This window comes from Oxyura jamaicensis, chromosome 2 (genome assembly GCF_011077185.1).
Source record: "Oxyura jamaicensis isolate SHBP4307 breed ruddy duck chromosome 2, BPBGC_Ojam_1.0, whole genome shotgun sequence".
Taxonomy (NCBI): Eukaryota; Metazoa; Chordata; class Aves; order Anseriformes; family Anatidae; genus Oxyura; species Oxyura jamaicensis.
Window position 1 is genome coordinate 98,705,645 of NC_048894.1, and position 13,628 is coordinate 98,719,272.

Consider the following 13,628-nt stretch of genomic DNA (forward strand, 5'->3'; position numbering starts at 1 on the left):
GCTGTGAAAATTCAGTGCCAGATTAAAAATAATAAAGATTAATCTGTAAACGTGGGGGGAAATGATATATAATATTACTGAGCAAAACTGAAAAAATAATTTGATTTGAAGTTGAATATTTATGAGAAAATGTAAATTACAATATGTACATATCTATGGCATATTAAAAGAAATCTGCTTTTGATTATTCAGATGAATAGGCAAAAATTGAGACATACTAAATGTACACATGTAATCTTAATTATGCTATTTTTGAGTCCCTCTCCTGTATAATTAATAAGGTGGGGAGCTAATTGTATGTGAATTTGTATCTGAAGATTACATATCAATGTGTCTGTGCAAAGCGTAAAATATCTGGGAAGCATGGGGAATTCTGAAAACAAAAAATAAATGCGTTTTAAGCCTAATTCAGCAGAATTTGTCTAAAATCATAACAGCCTATCACAAGACCTATTTCAGATGAAATTGTATGCTTCACTTGTAAGAGAATATATTTATTGATATAGTGCAGTTATCTAACAAAGCTTAGCCATAAATAAGACTATGACTTAACAAGATTAGAGGCATACTTGATTATTTACTCATAGTGGACAGGGTAACTCAGATGTGACCGGGAGACCCTTCTGTTGAGTCATGAGGCTCAAAGTGGACCTCCTTGCTTTCTAAACTCCTTGAAGTAAAGAGCCTAGGTTTGGCTGCATCTCCTTTTACACCCAGATTTGGTCAATGGATTATGTCTGAGGGTTTGATGAATGCATGTGCACAATCAATCTAAGCTATAACCTTAGTGAAGTTTACAGAGTTTAACAAGTGATAAATCACTTACCGAGGATCTGATATGGAAAATTATCTCTTGCAAAGAATGCAGGATCTCTGTGGCATGACCTTGAGAGATGTCCCAACTCAAGGAGAGATCCTGTCATGCAGCCAGCTGCCCTACAGAAGGGCTTAAAGGGCTCCTGTCAGTTTCTCCACTACCCATCTGAGGTGATTTTGTGGTCACTATCTGCGTGAGCAAGGCCTTGGGGGAATTGGCCACTGTTTGAGCAAAGCAATGGCCAGACTGAAGGCAAGAAGTGCGGAGGCAGGGGAGCATACCATCATGGACCAAAGCTAAAGTTTTCTGCTGGAACTATTTCTTTTCTGTCTCAGAATTTTGTACAAATGTCTCCCTGACTTGTAGTTCTGTACAGTTGTTTCACTTTAGTGAACATGGTCTTATCTACAAACTAGTTGTGAGATACAACTATCTACAGAAATAGGTACATTGGATGCTGCTGGATTGGATTTTACTTGATATGCTTAGAAGTATTTCAGTTAGCTAATCTCATGATATATGAATTACATTTTTCCCTCTTAAACTTTTGTCATGTTTACAAAGCTAAATTTTAGAAGGAAAATAATTTTGAAATAATGTCACCCTGATGCTTTTGGTTCCTGATCCCTTTACTCTCAAAAATAAAGAAGAGCATTTAGTATAGTCAGAGGATCAATGATTTGACAAATAGTCCATGCAATGTACAATTATATCTTGAAAACTGCACCCTGAATGTAATCCTTGTGACATTTTACATGCACACATATTCCAGCTATATATATATATATATATATATATATATTCATCACATATGCATGCAGTGTAGCTTCATTTGAAACCATATCCTTAAGCAAAATCTTTGCTGGTTTCTCCAGCTTGAAATAAAAATCTGCAACAAAGTAAGTGAAAGCAGAGACTGGCCCACAGAAAACTACAGAAAGAAAGGAAACAACTTTTCAACCAAGGCAAGAAGAATAAATGGCACATAGTAGACTTAAAAGCAGTTATAATACCCTTGGGTTTGCAGCTATCAACTAGAGAGAACAATTTACATATTTTTGATAACATGGAGCAGTTGAAACAAAGGACTTTCACCTAAAGCAGGTAGAATTGAAGGATTCAAGCCTTACCTGTTCTCTGAAAGGCACCCTGCTGTTATATAGACAGATGCTTTTTTCTTCATGATGGTTAGGTCATTTGCACAGCCCTACGTTGCATGTCTTCCTCCAGCTTTTAGGGGCATTTGGATTATTGAGCCCTCAGTGTCTTAACCATCAGAGTATTGATTAGCAGTCATTTATTCTACTGAGACGGTTTGTTATGGTGGAGAGAATGCTGAATTACTCAAATGCTCCACTGTTTTGCATATTTTTCTAACATTCTTCGGGTAGGATCTCTTACTCTCTCTCCTCCTCTTATATATATATATATATTTATATATATATAACCTGGATCCTTGTATTTTTTTTTTCAGCCTTTTCCTACCCTTTAATCTGGTCCTAAATGCCTTTTCTCCTTGAGCTGTTACTAACCTTCCCACAGTGCAACAAATTTATGACTAAAATAAATGCTGCAACTTCCCTCAGCTACTGGAACTTTTAGTCTGGCCTTTTTCTTCATTTTCTTCCCCCGCCCCTAACCTCAGGACATACATGGAAGGCAAAATTCCTTCCCAGTTCTGACAGGAAACCTTTGCTACTTGCTGTGAATGAGGTGGAAGGGAATTGACAAATGAGTTACATGTACTAGTATTCAACTCATAGCAAGGACATACAGTAGGAAATAAATGATTTGACTGCAGCAGCTCTAGTGCCCCTGGTCCAGGCATATGAATGGAAAGAGGGAGACCATTTGATCTTGATGATGTTCATCATGTTAGATCCACATCTGTAACCAAGTATGGATTTTGGCATTGATGGTGACTGAGACTCTGTTTATCTACAGTTATATGTGTACATCTCAGTTTGTGAGCCTTATCTGTAACCAATAAATACCTGGTAATCTGATAGGATTCAATAAAAAAAGAGAGGTACAGTTATTTTGCTGATTCATCCTGCCAGCCAGACTGATATAATCCCTTGGCTCCACACCAGGAGACTAAAAAATTACCGAGTTTCTCTCTGGCAAGGAAGACTCCATATGCTTTATGGACAGTAAAGTTCAGGGAGAAGATTATGCCAAGATTTATGTCTGCTGTTATTTAAGTTAATGAGGGAAATCTATCTAGGGGGAATGTACCCATGAAATCCAGTTGAATTAACTGTTTTAAGAGGAGGATAGAAGGCAACCAGTTTGCATATGTTACTAGACTTTTTCTTCTATCGCTTGCAGTGAAAAGCAAAGACCAAAGCATTTACTTTTCGTCCTACTAATCATACTCTTTCTGAAGAAAAGAGAACTTTGACGGTTATGAGAATATGAAGAATTCCTTTTGCTTTAAGATTTTAAAGTTTGAGAGACAAAGAACCTTTGTTATTACAAGTGGGAATGCAGCAGTCAGATGGAGATGTCAATTTACTAGGAAAAATCAGATTTAAAAAATGGAGATGCAAAGTCAGTGTACTTTTAAAATGATGATTAATCATACTAGTGCAGCCCACTGAACATTCCATTTATACTTCAAAATCTTGGCAGGTGGAGGAGTTTTTAATCTGATGGTTTAATATTATTTATTTGTTTGTTTGTTGGTATCAGTTTGCATTCAACAGTGCATCTGTTCTGGGACTCTGTACAGATGCTTGCCTGCTGTCTCATCGCCAAACTGGATGTGGTCCCACCTCAACAGCGTAAGCACTGGGAAAGCAAACAGTCAGGAAAAACTTCTGTTCTCCCAGTCATGGACAGGTACAAAGACAATCACTGAGCTAGCCTGAGGTCTTGTCATTATGTAAAATAACATTTAGTATCTTGGGAGGAAGCAAAAGGATCAAATTTTAATTGTTTACTGTATTCAAATAGTGCACAGTTTCTTATCTGAAATCACAAAGGCAATAGTTAAATATCACTGAGTGAGTAAATGTGTGTGACAATTCCAGAATTTAACCTACTAAAATGATAATATTTCAATAGTGATATGAAGTTGTGTATAGGTGTAATGACAGAAAGTCCCCAGTTAAACTTGGTTTGCTAACTGTTTTTATTAGTAGAGATGTAGCACTGAAAGCATCAGCCAAGATCAGGACTTCTCTGTATTAGGCATTAAGTGTTCCTGTCCTGAGAAATTTCACTGATTATCAGTTATATCACTAGTAATGTTAAACATTTATCTGTTTTCAAGATTGGAGACTTTTACAGCAAGGCATTTATTATTACAGAGTATTGCTGACATAAATTGATGAGATGGACAAATGACATTTTAATGTTCTGATTCAATGAATGAAGATGGAGAGGACACATATCATCCATATGTAGACATCTGTAGTCTTCCTGGATTACAGTTAGTAAGGTCTACACAGTTAATAGATAATGAGAGGGAGGTGTTCTCTATCATCATCTGAAACAGTCTATTTCAGTGCAGGTTCAGCAGAAAGACTAAGTGGTTTGCACAAATCATATCTTATGATATGATCCAGGGCTAAGAGGTAAGATTAGAACTCTTGGGTGAAAGTGGATACAATCTATGCAATGATTTCTAATTGAGAAATATAGTTGTTGTTGTTGTTGTTGTTTTCAATCTATTTTTTTTCTCATTAAGTTGTCCAAACAAACAAACAAACAAAACCCTGAAAAACACACAAAGAACAAAGAAATACCCCCCTCTGAGCCACCCCCAACCATCTAAGCAAAAGAAGACAAACCAGTATGATTGAAATGGTGTGTATTTTGAAAATGTAGAGATGACAGTGCTACAAATATATCTGAATATGTTGAATAGGTATGGAAGATTTTGGGTGGAAGCATAAATATTGCTAATTACTCATTAAGATATTTACACTGAAGCACAAAAAAGAGATGGAAATGCTTCAGACAAAAAACATTTCAGCTGCTTCAAATACAAATTTTAGGTAAATTTTATTAAGATTAACTTTTAAATATTGAAATTTTACCAAAGGAGACTTTCAGAAAAATCAGGATTTTTGTATTACTGATTTGCTCTATTCTCATGTTCCGATCCCACAAGCAAAAATGAACACACACACACGCATGCATGCACACACAGAGCACCTTTTCTTTTATTGTTCTTTCCTTGAACTGAATCACATAGACATTTTGTTAGCCATGGTCATCTTGGTTTAATTATTCTGCTCAGAAGTTAGCATAAAAAGCAATAATCAGAACTCAGGGATTTGGCTTCTGTTTTCAGTGTGTTTCCTGCTAATGTCACCTTCATTAACTTACCTTTTAACTGGAAAACTCTTCAGTGAATTGGTAATGTGCCGGTATTCTGAGCCCCTTTTAGAGCCAATGCTATACTTCGTCTCTTCTCCCTAGAGTCATCACAACTATGTGTGTGTGTATTTCAAGATAAGTTTCACTAGAACTAGTCTGAAGCAGGGTGGGTGAGATGTAGCAGCACTGGAACAAGCATGGAAAGACTTAAAAAAAAAAAAAAAGGAAGAGGAGCGGAAGGGTTGAGATGAAGCAGGTGAGAAGGGAATAAAGGAAAAGAAAACATTGAAAAGTTGGTCAGAAAAAGTCTGTCTCGAGAGATATTGAACTTTGCAGGGGCTGAGGGTAAGAAAGATGTAGGAAACACTCAGAATTATGTTTTTTGTTGTTGTTTGTTTGTATGTTTGTTTTTAGAAATAGTGGTACTATATTCATTCATTTGACCTTTCTAGTAGCAGTAAGATTATAGAGCAAAACTTATTTTTTTAAGCTCATGGTTAAGAGAGTAAGCATGTGGCAGGAAAAGGGCTTCTCAGGCCTTCTTCTCTTCTCATCTCAGCATCGCTTATGGTACTGGCAGATTGTGTGCCCTTGCTTTTCTGCCATGATTACATTCAGTTGTTTACTATTTATTTTTCATGTCTGTTTCCTATTCTGTAACCCTTTACTCTTTTCTAAAATCTTTTTTTTTTTTTTTTTTTTTTTTTTTTCAGTCATCCATCTTGTTTCCCCTCTTCTCTGTTTTTTGATTTCCCTTTTCTGTCCAACTGAAAATTATGTGTTGGTCTGAGTAGAGGGGCAGCCATTGATTGATGTTTTCTTCTGTGTTTTGTCTTATGAGAGCAATGACAACACGTTAGGGCAGTACAAACACTTCTGTGCTGTGTGATCCCATTTAGAATGGCAATAGTGTGTTGTAGAGTAATATCCAATTTGGGAGAGGAGGAGGTGGGTCTGAGCTGGTTTCTCTCATTTCTCTTGAAAATGCCAGTTCTCTGTGCCTTTTTTGGTGCTTTGGCTGCGTACTGCATGTTCTCCAGGGCTTCCAGGTTGAACAACATTTGAGGTGTCCCTACAATAGTGCTTGAGGGAACTAATAATTTTTTTCTTGGAGCCTGTAACTGAAAACCACTCTACAAATTGGCCATTTATTCTGTAGGTCTCTGAAAGAGGGAGAGGAAAGGGGAAGAAGAGAGAGAGAGATGGAGGGGGGAGAGAGAGTGATAAGGCATTTGTTGATGCTTTGCTTTTCTTGGTATGGTTCTCTTTAGAGTCATTTCCAGAACACCTCATGAAACAGAAAATCCTGTGAAAAGGAGTGATTAGTCTGTTGTAGCTTGGGATATACATATACATCTCTCCTCTCCCTGTAGAAGGTAATCTAGGCAGTAAGGAAAAGCAACTACTGGTGAAAATTTCTCACAGTTATTTTTCAGATATATATATTTTTTTTAATTCAGTATAGAAAGCTTTTAGAAAGAATAGCAAACCCGATTCTATTATAAAAATATTGGTGTCTCTCATTTTAAAGATTGTGGGGTGACAGCGTGTTGACTGTGAGAAAACAGAAAATTTATGTTCTAAATTTTTTGTCAAAAATGAAGTGCAGGACAAGAGCAAAGAACAAAACTAAATTGAGCAAAACCAAGGAGAATGAAGAACAGGCTCATGGCCCTAGGCAATGTGTAGCTGATGCATGGAGACAGATGAAGTTTTACTCCCATTCTGAATTCAATGTATGTGTTAAATAAATTAGTAATCTCATCAATATCCTTTTGACTTAATTTACTTTGTACAGCAGGAGCACTTTTGATTCTTTTTTTAGCTCTGTATGCACAGTGCTCAGACAGGACCACTTGCTGACAGAGTGACAGAGAGCGGGGAAGCACCTCAAGGACTTCAGAAAAATGTTGACCTTTAGACAACAGTTAGTGGATATGCAACATATCTTGTTGCTATTTTGGTGTCTGTGCTTCTTAATCTGAAAATTTGGTATATCATTGAAATAATAAGAAATATTGTCCTTGTGCTCTGCTTTTATGCCTTAATGAAACCTGGTAGTGATATTTCTGGTGCAATGATTTCATGGTGTGATGGAAAATCTGAGCTTTAATCTGGGTTTGATTACTTATTCAGAAAAGTTGGCAGAAGCAGTTTTAATTCAATATCTGTGACTATGTGGCCACATTGCATTGTGTTTTCATGTCAGATAGAAAATAAATTAAAATAGCTTATTTCTGCAGGGATCTGAGCCCTGAGATTTCTCTAACAATTTTTTTGTGAGTTTAAACAGGCAAAAACAGAAAATATGGCATACTCAGCTGTATTGTAAAACAAATGGCATGTCTAGGGGGAAACACAGTGCAATATGCTTTGGTGCTGTGATATCCTTCTGTGGTCCTTTTTATGAAGAATCCTCAATAAAATGATTAGAAGTTTCAGGATAAACAGTATTCCTTAAAAGAAAACTTTATCAAATTGTACGACTCGTTAGAATAAACTGGCAGAAATTTTGCAGTTGGAAAGAGAATCACAAGAACTCTGAAATAATGTGAGAACTGAAGTTTAGTGAAAATGCTATAAAATTTATTTTCAGGAACTTTTATGATAGAGGTCCTTATTCACTAGAAAGAAAATTTTGTAAGGAGACTGTAATGAAATAGCATACTACTTCATAAACATGGATAATTAACCTTATTTAAAACAAAGCAAAAACATGAAAACAAAAAGATAAGCATAGAACAGAAGTAGAAAAACACTAGTCAAAGGAAACAGAAAAAAATTAATGTCATCTTAAATATGATTATAGTAAAATGGTACAGTAAAAGAATTAAGTAAAAGGTGCTGCACGTGTTTTGAGGCAATCCTAGACAAGATTACAGACTGGGTGAAGAACTCATTGAGAGCAGCCTTGTAGAGAAGGACTTGGGGGTTCTGGTGGACAAAAAGCTCAACATGAGCCAACAATGAGCTCTTTCAGCCCTGCAGGCCAACTGCATCCTGAGCTGCATCAACAGAGGGGTAGCCAGCATGTCAAGGGAAGAGATTGTCGCCCCTCTGCTCTGCCCTTGTGAGGCCCCACTTGGAGTCCTGTGTCCAGGTCTGGGGCCCCCAGCACAAGAAGGATGTGGGGATGTTGGAGTGGGTCCAGAGGAGGTCCATGAAGATGGTCAGAGGGCTGGAGCACTTCTCCTATGAAGACAGGCTGAGAGAGCTGGGGATATTCATCCTGGAGAGCCGAAGGTCCAGGGAGACCTCATTGTGGCATTTCAGTACTTAAAGGGGACTTATAAAAACATGGAGACCAACTTTTTGCTCAGGCAGATAATGATAAGACAAGGGAGAATGGTTTTAAACTAAAAGAGGGGAGAATGAGATTAAATGTCAGGAGGAAATTCTTCACTCAGAGGGTGATGAGACACTGGCACAGGGTGCCCAGAGAAGCTGTGGGTGCCCCATCCCTGAAACTGTACAAGGGCAGGTTGGATGGGGCTTTGAGCAACCTGTTCTAGTGGGAAGTATCCCTTCCCATGGTAGGGGGATTGGAACTGGATGATCTTTAAGGTCATCTTTAAGGTCCCTTCCATCCCTAACCATTCTGTGATAAAACAGTCCAGAGTCAGCAAAAAGAACAAGCAATACAAAGCATTTTGTTCATTCCCATCAGAAAGCAGTATAACTCTTGGTCCATTTAAGTAAAAAAAAAGTAATCTTAATCCATTCGTTTGTGACCATGAGAATAGCTGTCACAACAGAAAAGGGCAGAAATGGATGGATTTAGGTCATGTATATCTTGAAAAAGGTATGGAAGGAGAAGGTAAAACAGTTCTGTGTGGGCAAAAAGAAGTTGAAGAAAGGTTCATTTTAATGTACAGCTTTATATGATACCTGTGTGAACTGGCAATATTACATACAGGAAAGGCACAGATGTAGAGTGTTCAGTAATAGGACTGGTATAAGAGTCTTAATAAAATTAAATAGATAGAATGTTGTGTCAACTCGCCCCCTAACAAGCCTTTGTTTATTGTATGAATTACAACACCTATGGAACAGAAAAGTACCAGAGTTGTTATCTTTTTAGAGACATGGTTCAGCAAGCAGGAGTTTCTTGGAACAGAGACTATAAATGTGACCTGAGCAAAAGTAGCTCTAGTGCAGAGTAGCCATTTGTACTAAAATGAAGCAACTACTAAGAACAGATTATATAGGTGAAACAGCACCTTGGTAAACTAACCAGTTTGCATCTAACCTGAGTTTGTGCAGAGTGCATAGAAAGAAAGGAGTAGATTATCCATCATTAAGTGTGCAAGGTTGCATAGTAAAAAGTGAGGATCCTCCCCAGAACCTAAAGACTCCACAGACCTTGGTCTCCCCTCTGTGTCAATACTAAAACTCTTCCTCAGGCTTCCCATGGATTATCCCACACATTGTCACCAAGTGTTTCTCTCTTCCTTCCGAGCAGTCTCCTTTTGTTCCTGCAGAAGTATTTTTTTCTCTTGGCTGTATGTTTTTGGACTGTAGTTGCAGTTGTCTAAGGTTCATTCATCTCCCAGATGCCCCTGGTAAGCCCCCTGCTTGTTTCAGGTGTTTGGGTATTGGGATTTCCAGTCAGAGCATGAACATAATCCCAATGGTGTGTTACAGTTTTGTAGGATTAACCTTTTGTTGAGAAATTTGATAAGACACTTCTTATTTTCTCCTCCAATACCCATTACTACAATCTGCTGTTGTTCAAATTGACCAACATGCACTTCAGTCCACTCTGCTGAGTAGTCATTATACCGCATTGAACTCCACCAGATAAAGCTTGGTCCAACCGATCTCTTGGCCTTTAATTTCCAGCTTGATTGTTGGTCCCTCAGATGCTGCATTGACCTATGAGAGGCTGAGCAGATTGAGCAGTTGCAGTGTGTTTGCTTCTGCTGTGCAACAGCAGTAGAAAGATCAGGTGTGACGACAGAAGGCCAAGAGCTGAAACAACCTGCATTACTGTAACAAAATCTAACCATCTGTTAGTGTCCTGACATCAGATATTGCTTGCAATTTATAAAAGTCAGATTATCAATCTGTTCATTATCACATGGTTTAAGAATGAACAAAATCTGCTTTCAACTACAATGTATAGAAAATGTAAAATTTAATGGTACAAATACTGACCATTAGGTAGTAAAAGAATGTGATAGTGTCCATACAGCAATACAAATACACCTGACTTAGGGTGATTTGTGGCAGAGTGACTGTGTGCTGAGCCTAAATCACATATGTAAACTGTCTGGCATTGTAAATGATTTTTGTTACTGGGGAAGCTCTTTGGCCATCTTTTTAATGAGTTGATTTGATGTGAATAACCACATTTACACAAGGAGCTTTAATTCAATTTACTAAGGAGTTGAAGTGAATAACTTATTATTTGCTCAGAGAATTGCTTCTGTATAATGAAATATAAAATATCATAATGACCTTTTGAAAAAGATATTTCCCTTTTGTCTCTTCTTTATATTTGTTCCTTTTCTAGTCTGGGTAAAATTCTAATGAACATAGTCCTAACACTAAATGCATTTTATGTCCTAGCTCTTTTTAAAGTTTTGAAATATTCTTTTCAGTTCCATCATTCAGTCATATTTTGGAAATATTTGCCAAAGACGTCTTAAACATAGACTCAGCTCATTATTTCTGCTTCAAGAAACTTACGAAGGGTGGCGGAGCTTGAATTTCCCCCCATTTCAAAACCTTCGTTTTGATTACTGCTGTGATTTTTAATTGCACTTTGCCTATGTCCTGCACCTTTCAGTTGTTGTCTAAAAAATAAGCTGGGATGGATGGATGGATGGATGGAAGGAAGGAAGGAAGGGAGGGAGGAAGGAGGGAAGGAAGGAGGGAAGGAGGGAAGGAAGGAGGGAAGGAGGGAAGGAAGGAGGGAAGGAAGGAAGGAGAGAGGGAAGGAAGGAGGGAAGGAGGGAAGGAGGGAAGGAGGGAAGGAGGGAAGGAGGGAAGGAAGGAAGGAAGGAAGGAAGGAAGGAAGGAAGAAAGGAAGGAAGGAAGGAAGGAAGGAAAAGAAATACCAGTTACGGAAAGATCACAGCTATGTTGAGCTGTGCTGTCTGGCAGATTAAACAGAAATGATGCTGGGGGGGACCACTGAATGATTCAAGGAACTTTCCTTTCCTGGTGTAGCTTCGGTCTATTGGCTTAGATTCAGTGAAATGCTGTTGTTGATTGTGCCTGTCAGCAGTTCTGGCACTGCTGCTGCTGCTTTACAATAGAAATGCATGAAACATTAGGGACAACATCACAACCTGATGTGGTATTATAGGGTTCCCCTGCAGTCTTCCCTTTTCTAGGGTTTATCACAGTAGCATCATGATGCAAACAGCTCCTAGCAGTCCTTCTCCATCACCAGTTCCTGCTGCTGCCTAATCTGGTTGCTGCCTTTTTAGACCCCCTCCAGGTCTTTTACAGCTTCACCAGTCAATTTGATCTTTGCATTTCTCTTCTTATTCCTGACATTATTGCACTGTAGTATCTCAGCATTATGACTCACGCTTTTACTTTCTCAGGAAGATCTCCTGTGCCCTGGGGCTTTCATCTTCTGTCTTTTCTCCTTGAGATCATCCAACAATGTTTTGCCTATTCTTTTGGCTACTGACATCTAATGTCTTACTTGTTCTTCTCTCTCATTCAAATCCTACTCTGTAATTCCTTGTTACATGTCTAAATATCATCTCTTTTGTGATAAATATCATCTCTTCAGTGATGTCTGAAGTCTCTTCAGTCTATCCCCTTAACCTGCAGCAATTTTGAGATAGCTAAAACTGCACAGGTTCAAGGAGCATTCTTGACTTAAAAGAGATTTTCTACTGTTTTTAAGATTTATCTCTATAAAGCTAACTGCAGGGTTAGCAACTTTAATTACAAGCCTCCAGAGATAAGGACTGTATTATTTTTGTGTGTGTTCTGGAAAAGACATAGTATACTATTTCTGCTTAGTGTTGCTACTTTTACTGCTACCCGTGCTAACCTGGAACATGTGTTTTTCTTGCACATACTGAGATAGACTGAATGGATATCAGAAGTTACATGTGATGTCCACGTGAGTACACAAGAAGAAACAAGATACTTCTTTGAACCAGGGACATGAGACAAGTGAGCATTCTGTCTTTTATGTCCTTGGACACCTTTCGTGTAATAACAAGTCTTGTCGGCCTCAAGATACCGCCTGGTGTCTGAGTGCATAATCAGGAGATACAAATCTGACGTGGTTCACAACTCTGTCTTTCCTTAATGTCTGAGGCTGGATCTGTGTTGAAACAACAAAAAACCTCCGCTGAATGGATACACACTGTCCCATGCATGCAGATTGGAGACCCTGGCCAGACTCAGACTGATTGGTCACTCAACTTGAAGTGAAACCTTGTATCATAGAATAATAGAATCATATAATTTTATATTGTTTTTATATTGCTTCAAGCTTAGTAGCTCAGAGTCAATCACATGTTATTCTGCCCGCATTTTCTCAGAAGCAACCTTATTTATTTATTTATTTATTTATTTTTAAAAAAGACCCCACAGAACTCTCCCTTTGGCAGTACATCCTATTTCCACGCCAGAAGCAACATCTGCATGTTGGATTGTCAGTTAAACAAACTTTTTTGTATTTTCATTTAACTGAGTAACTACTCAGTTATTAGAAATCCTGATACTCCATTGCCTTGTACCACAAGAAATCATTTATGTCTGGGCCGTGCAAGTGTGAAATATAAGTCAGCCAGCACTGGCACCCACAGAAACATTTCCATTTCAAGCATTTGAGTTAGTTGCATTGCTTTCAATGAATTAGCTTGCTTATTGACTATAAACTTTACAAAGCAATGCAAGAACAGCCATCAAGTTTGACTCTTACAGTCTTTTGATTAGTTATTCATCTAGTGCTGTCATCTGTCCTGGAGGAAAGTAGGAATTTTGCCAATGACAAAGAATGGATTATCTGTAACAGAAATGTTTCCTTTAGCAATGTGTTTTTTGCCTACTGGGCAGATCTGTTGATCCTATGTTTGAAAAACATCGAATGTGAACAAATGACAAATGTAATATTACTTTCAAATTTTGTCTTTTTTTTTTTTTTTTTTTTTAGTGTAGTGTCTTCTGTGGGAACTCCTCTTCCCATTTAAACCTTGTTTAATTTGTTTTAATTGGTGCTATCAATTACATATGTAAAATAAAATTCTGAATTTATATCTAAAGTGAAAATTACTTTTACACTTCATATGTAAATATTCATATATGTCTCTCTCTCTCTATTGCACATAGGTCTTTCCCCCCCCCCCGGGTAAATGTTTAATTTGTTAAGGAAAAAAAAAAAAAAAAAAAAAAAGCCTGAACTAGTTGGCTTTATATACTCCATAAGATAAGTCCACAGTTTTTTCTTGTTTAGGCATAAATTGAGTGGAGGCTTGAGTACTGTATTTTCTATGCTTTGTAAAAG

The 13,628-nt window shown here is 37.7% G+C and overlaps 1 long non-coding RNA gene across 1 annotated transcript in view; it reads left to right on the plus strand.

Annotated features, from left to right (window-relative positions):
- The window catches only part of LOC118162880, a 66,399-nt gene extending 53,833 nt beyond the window's left edge, over window positions 1-12,566 (plus strand). Inside the window, exons 3-4 of the long non-coding RNA XR_004748696.1 lie at window positions 12,201-12,289; window positions 12,437-12,566. This is a non-coding gene — a long non-coding RNA (uncharacterized LOC118162880). The remainder of the gene's footprint in view (window positions 1-12,200; window positions 12,290-12,436) is intronic.
- Window positions 12,567-13,628: the final 1,062 nt, after the last annotated feature.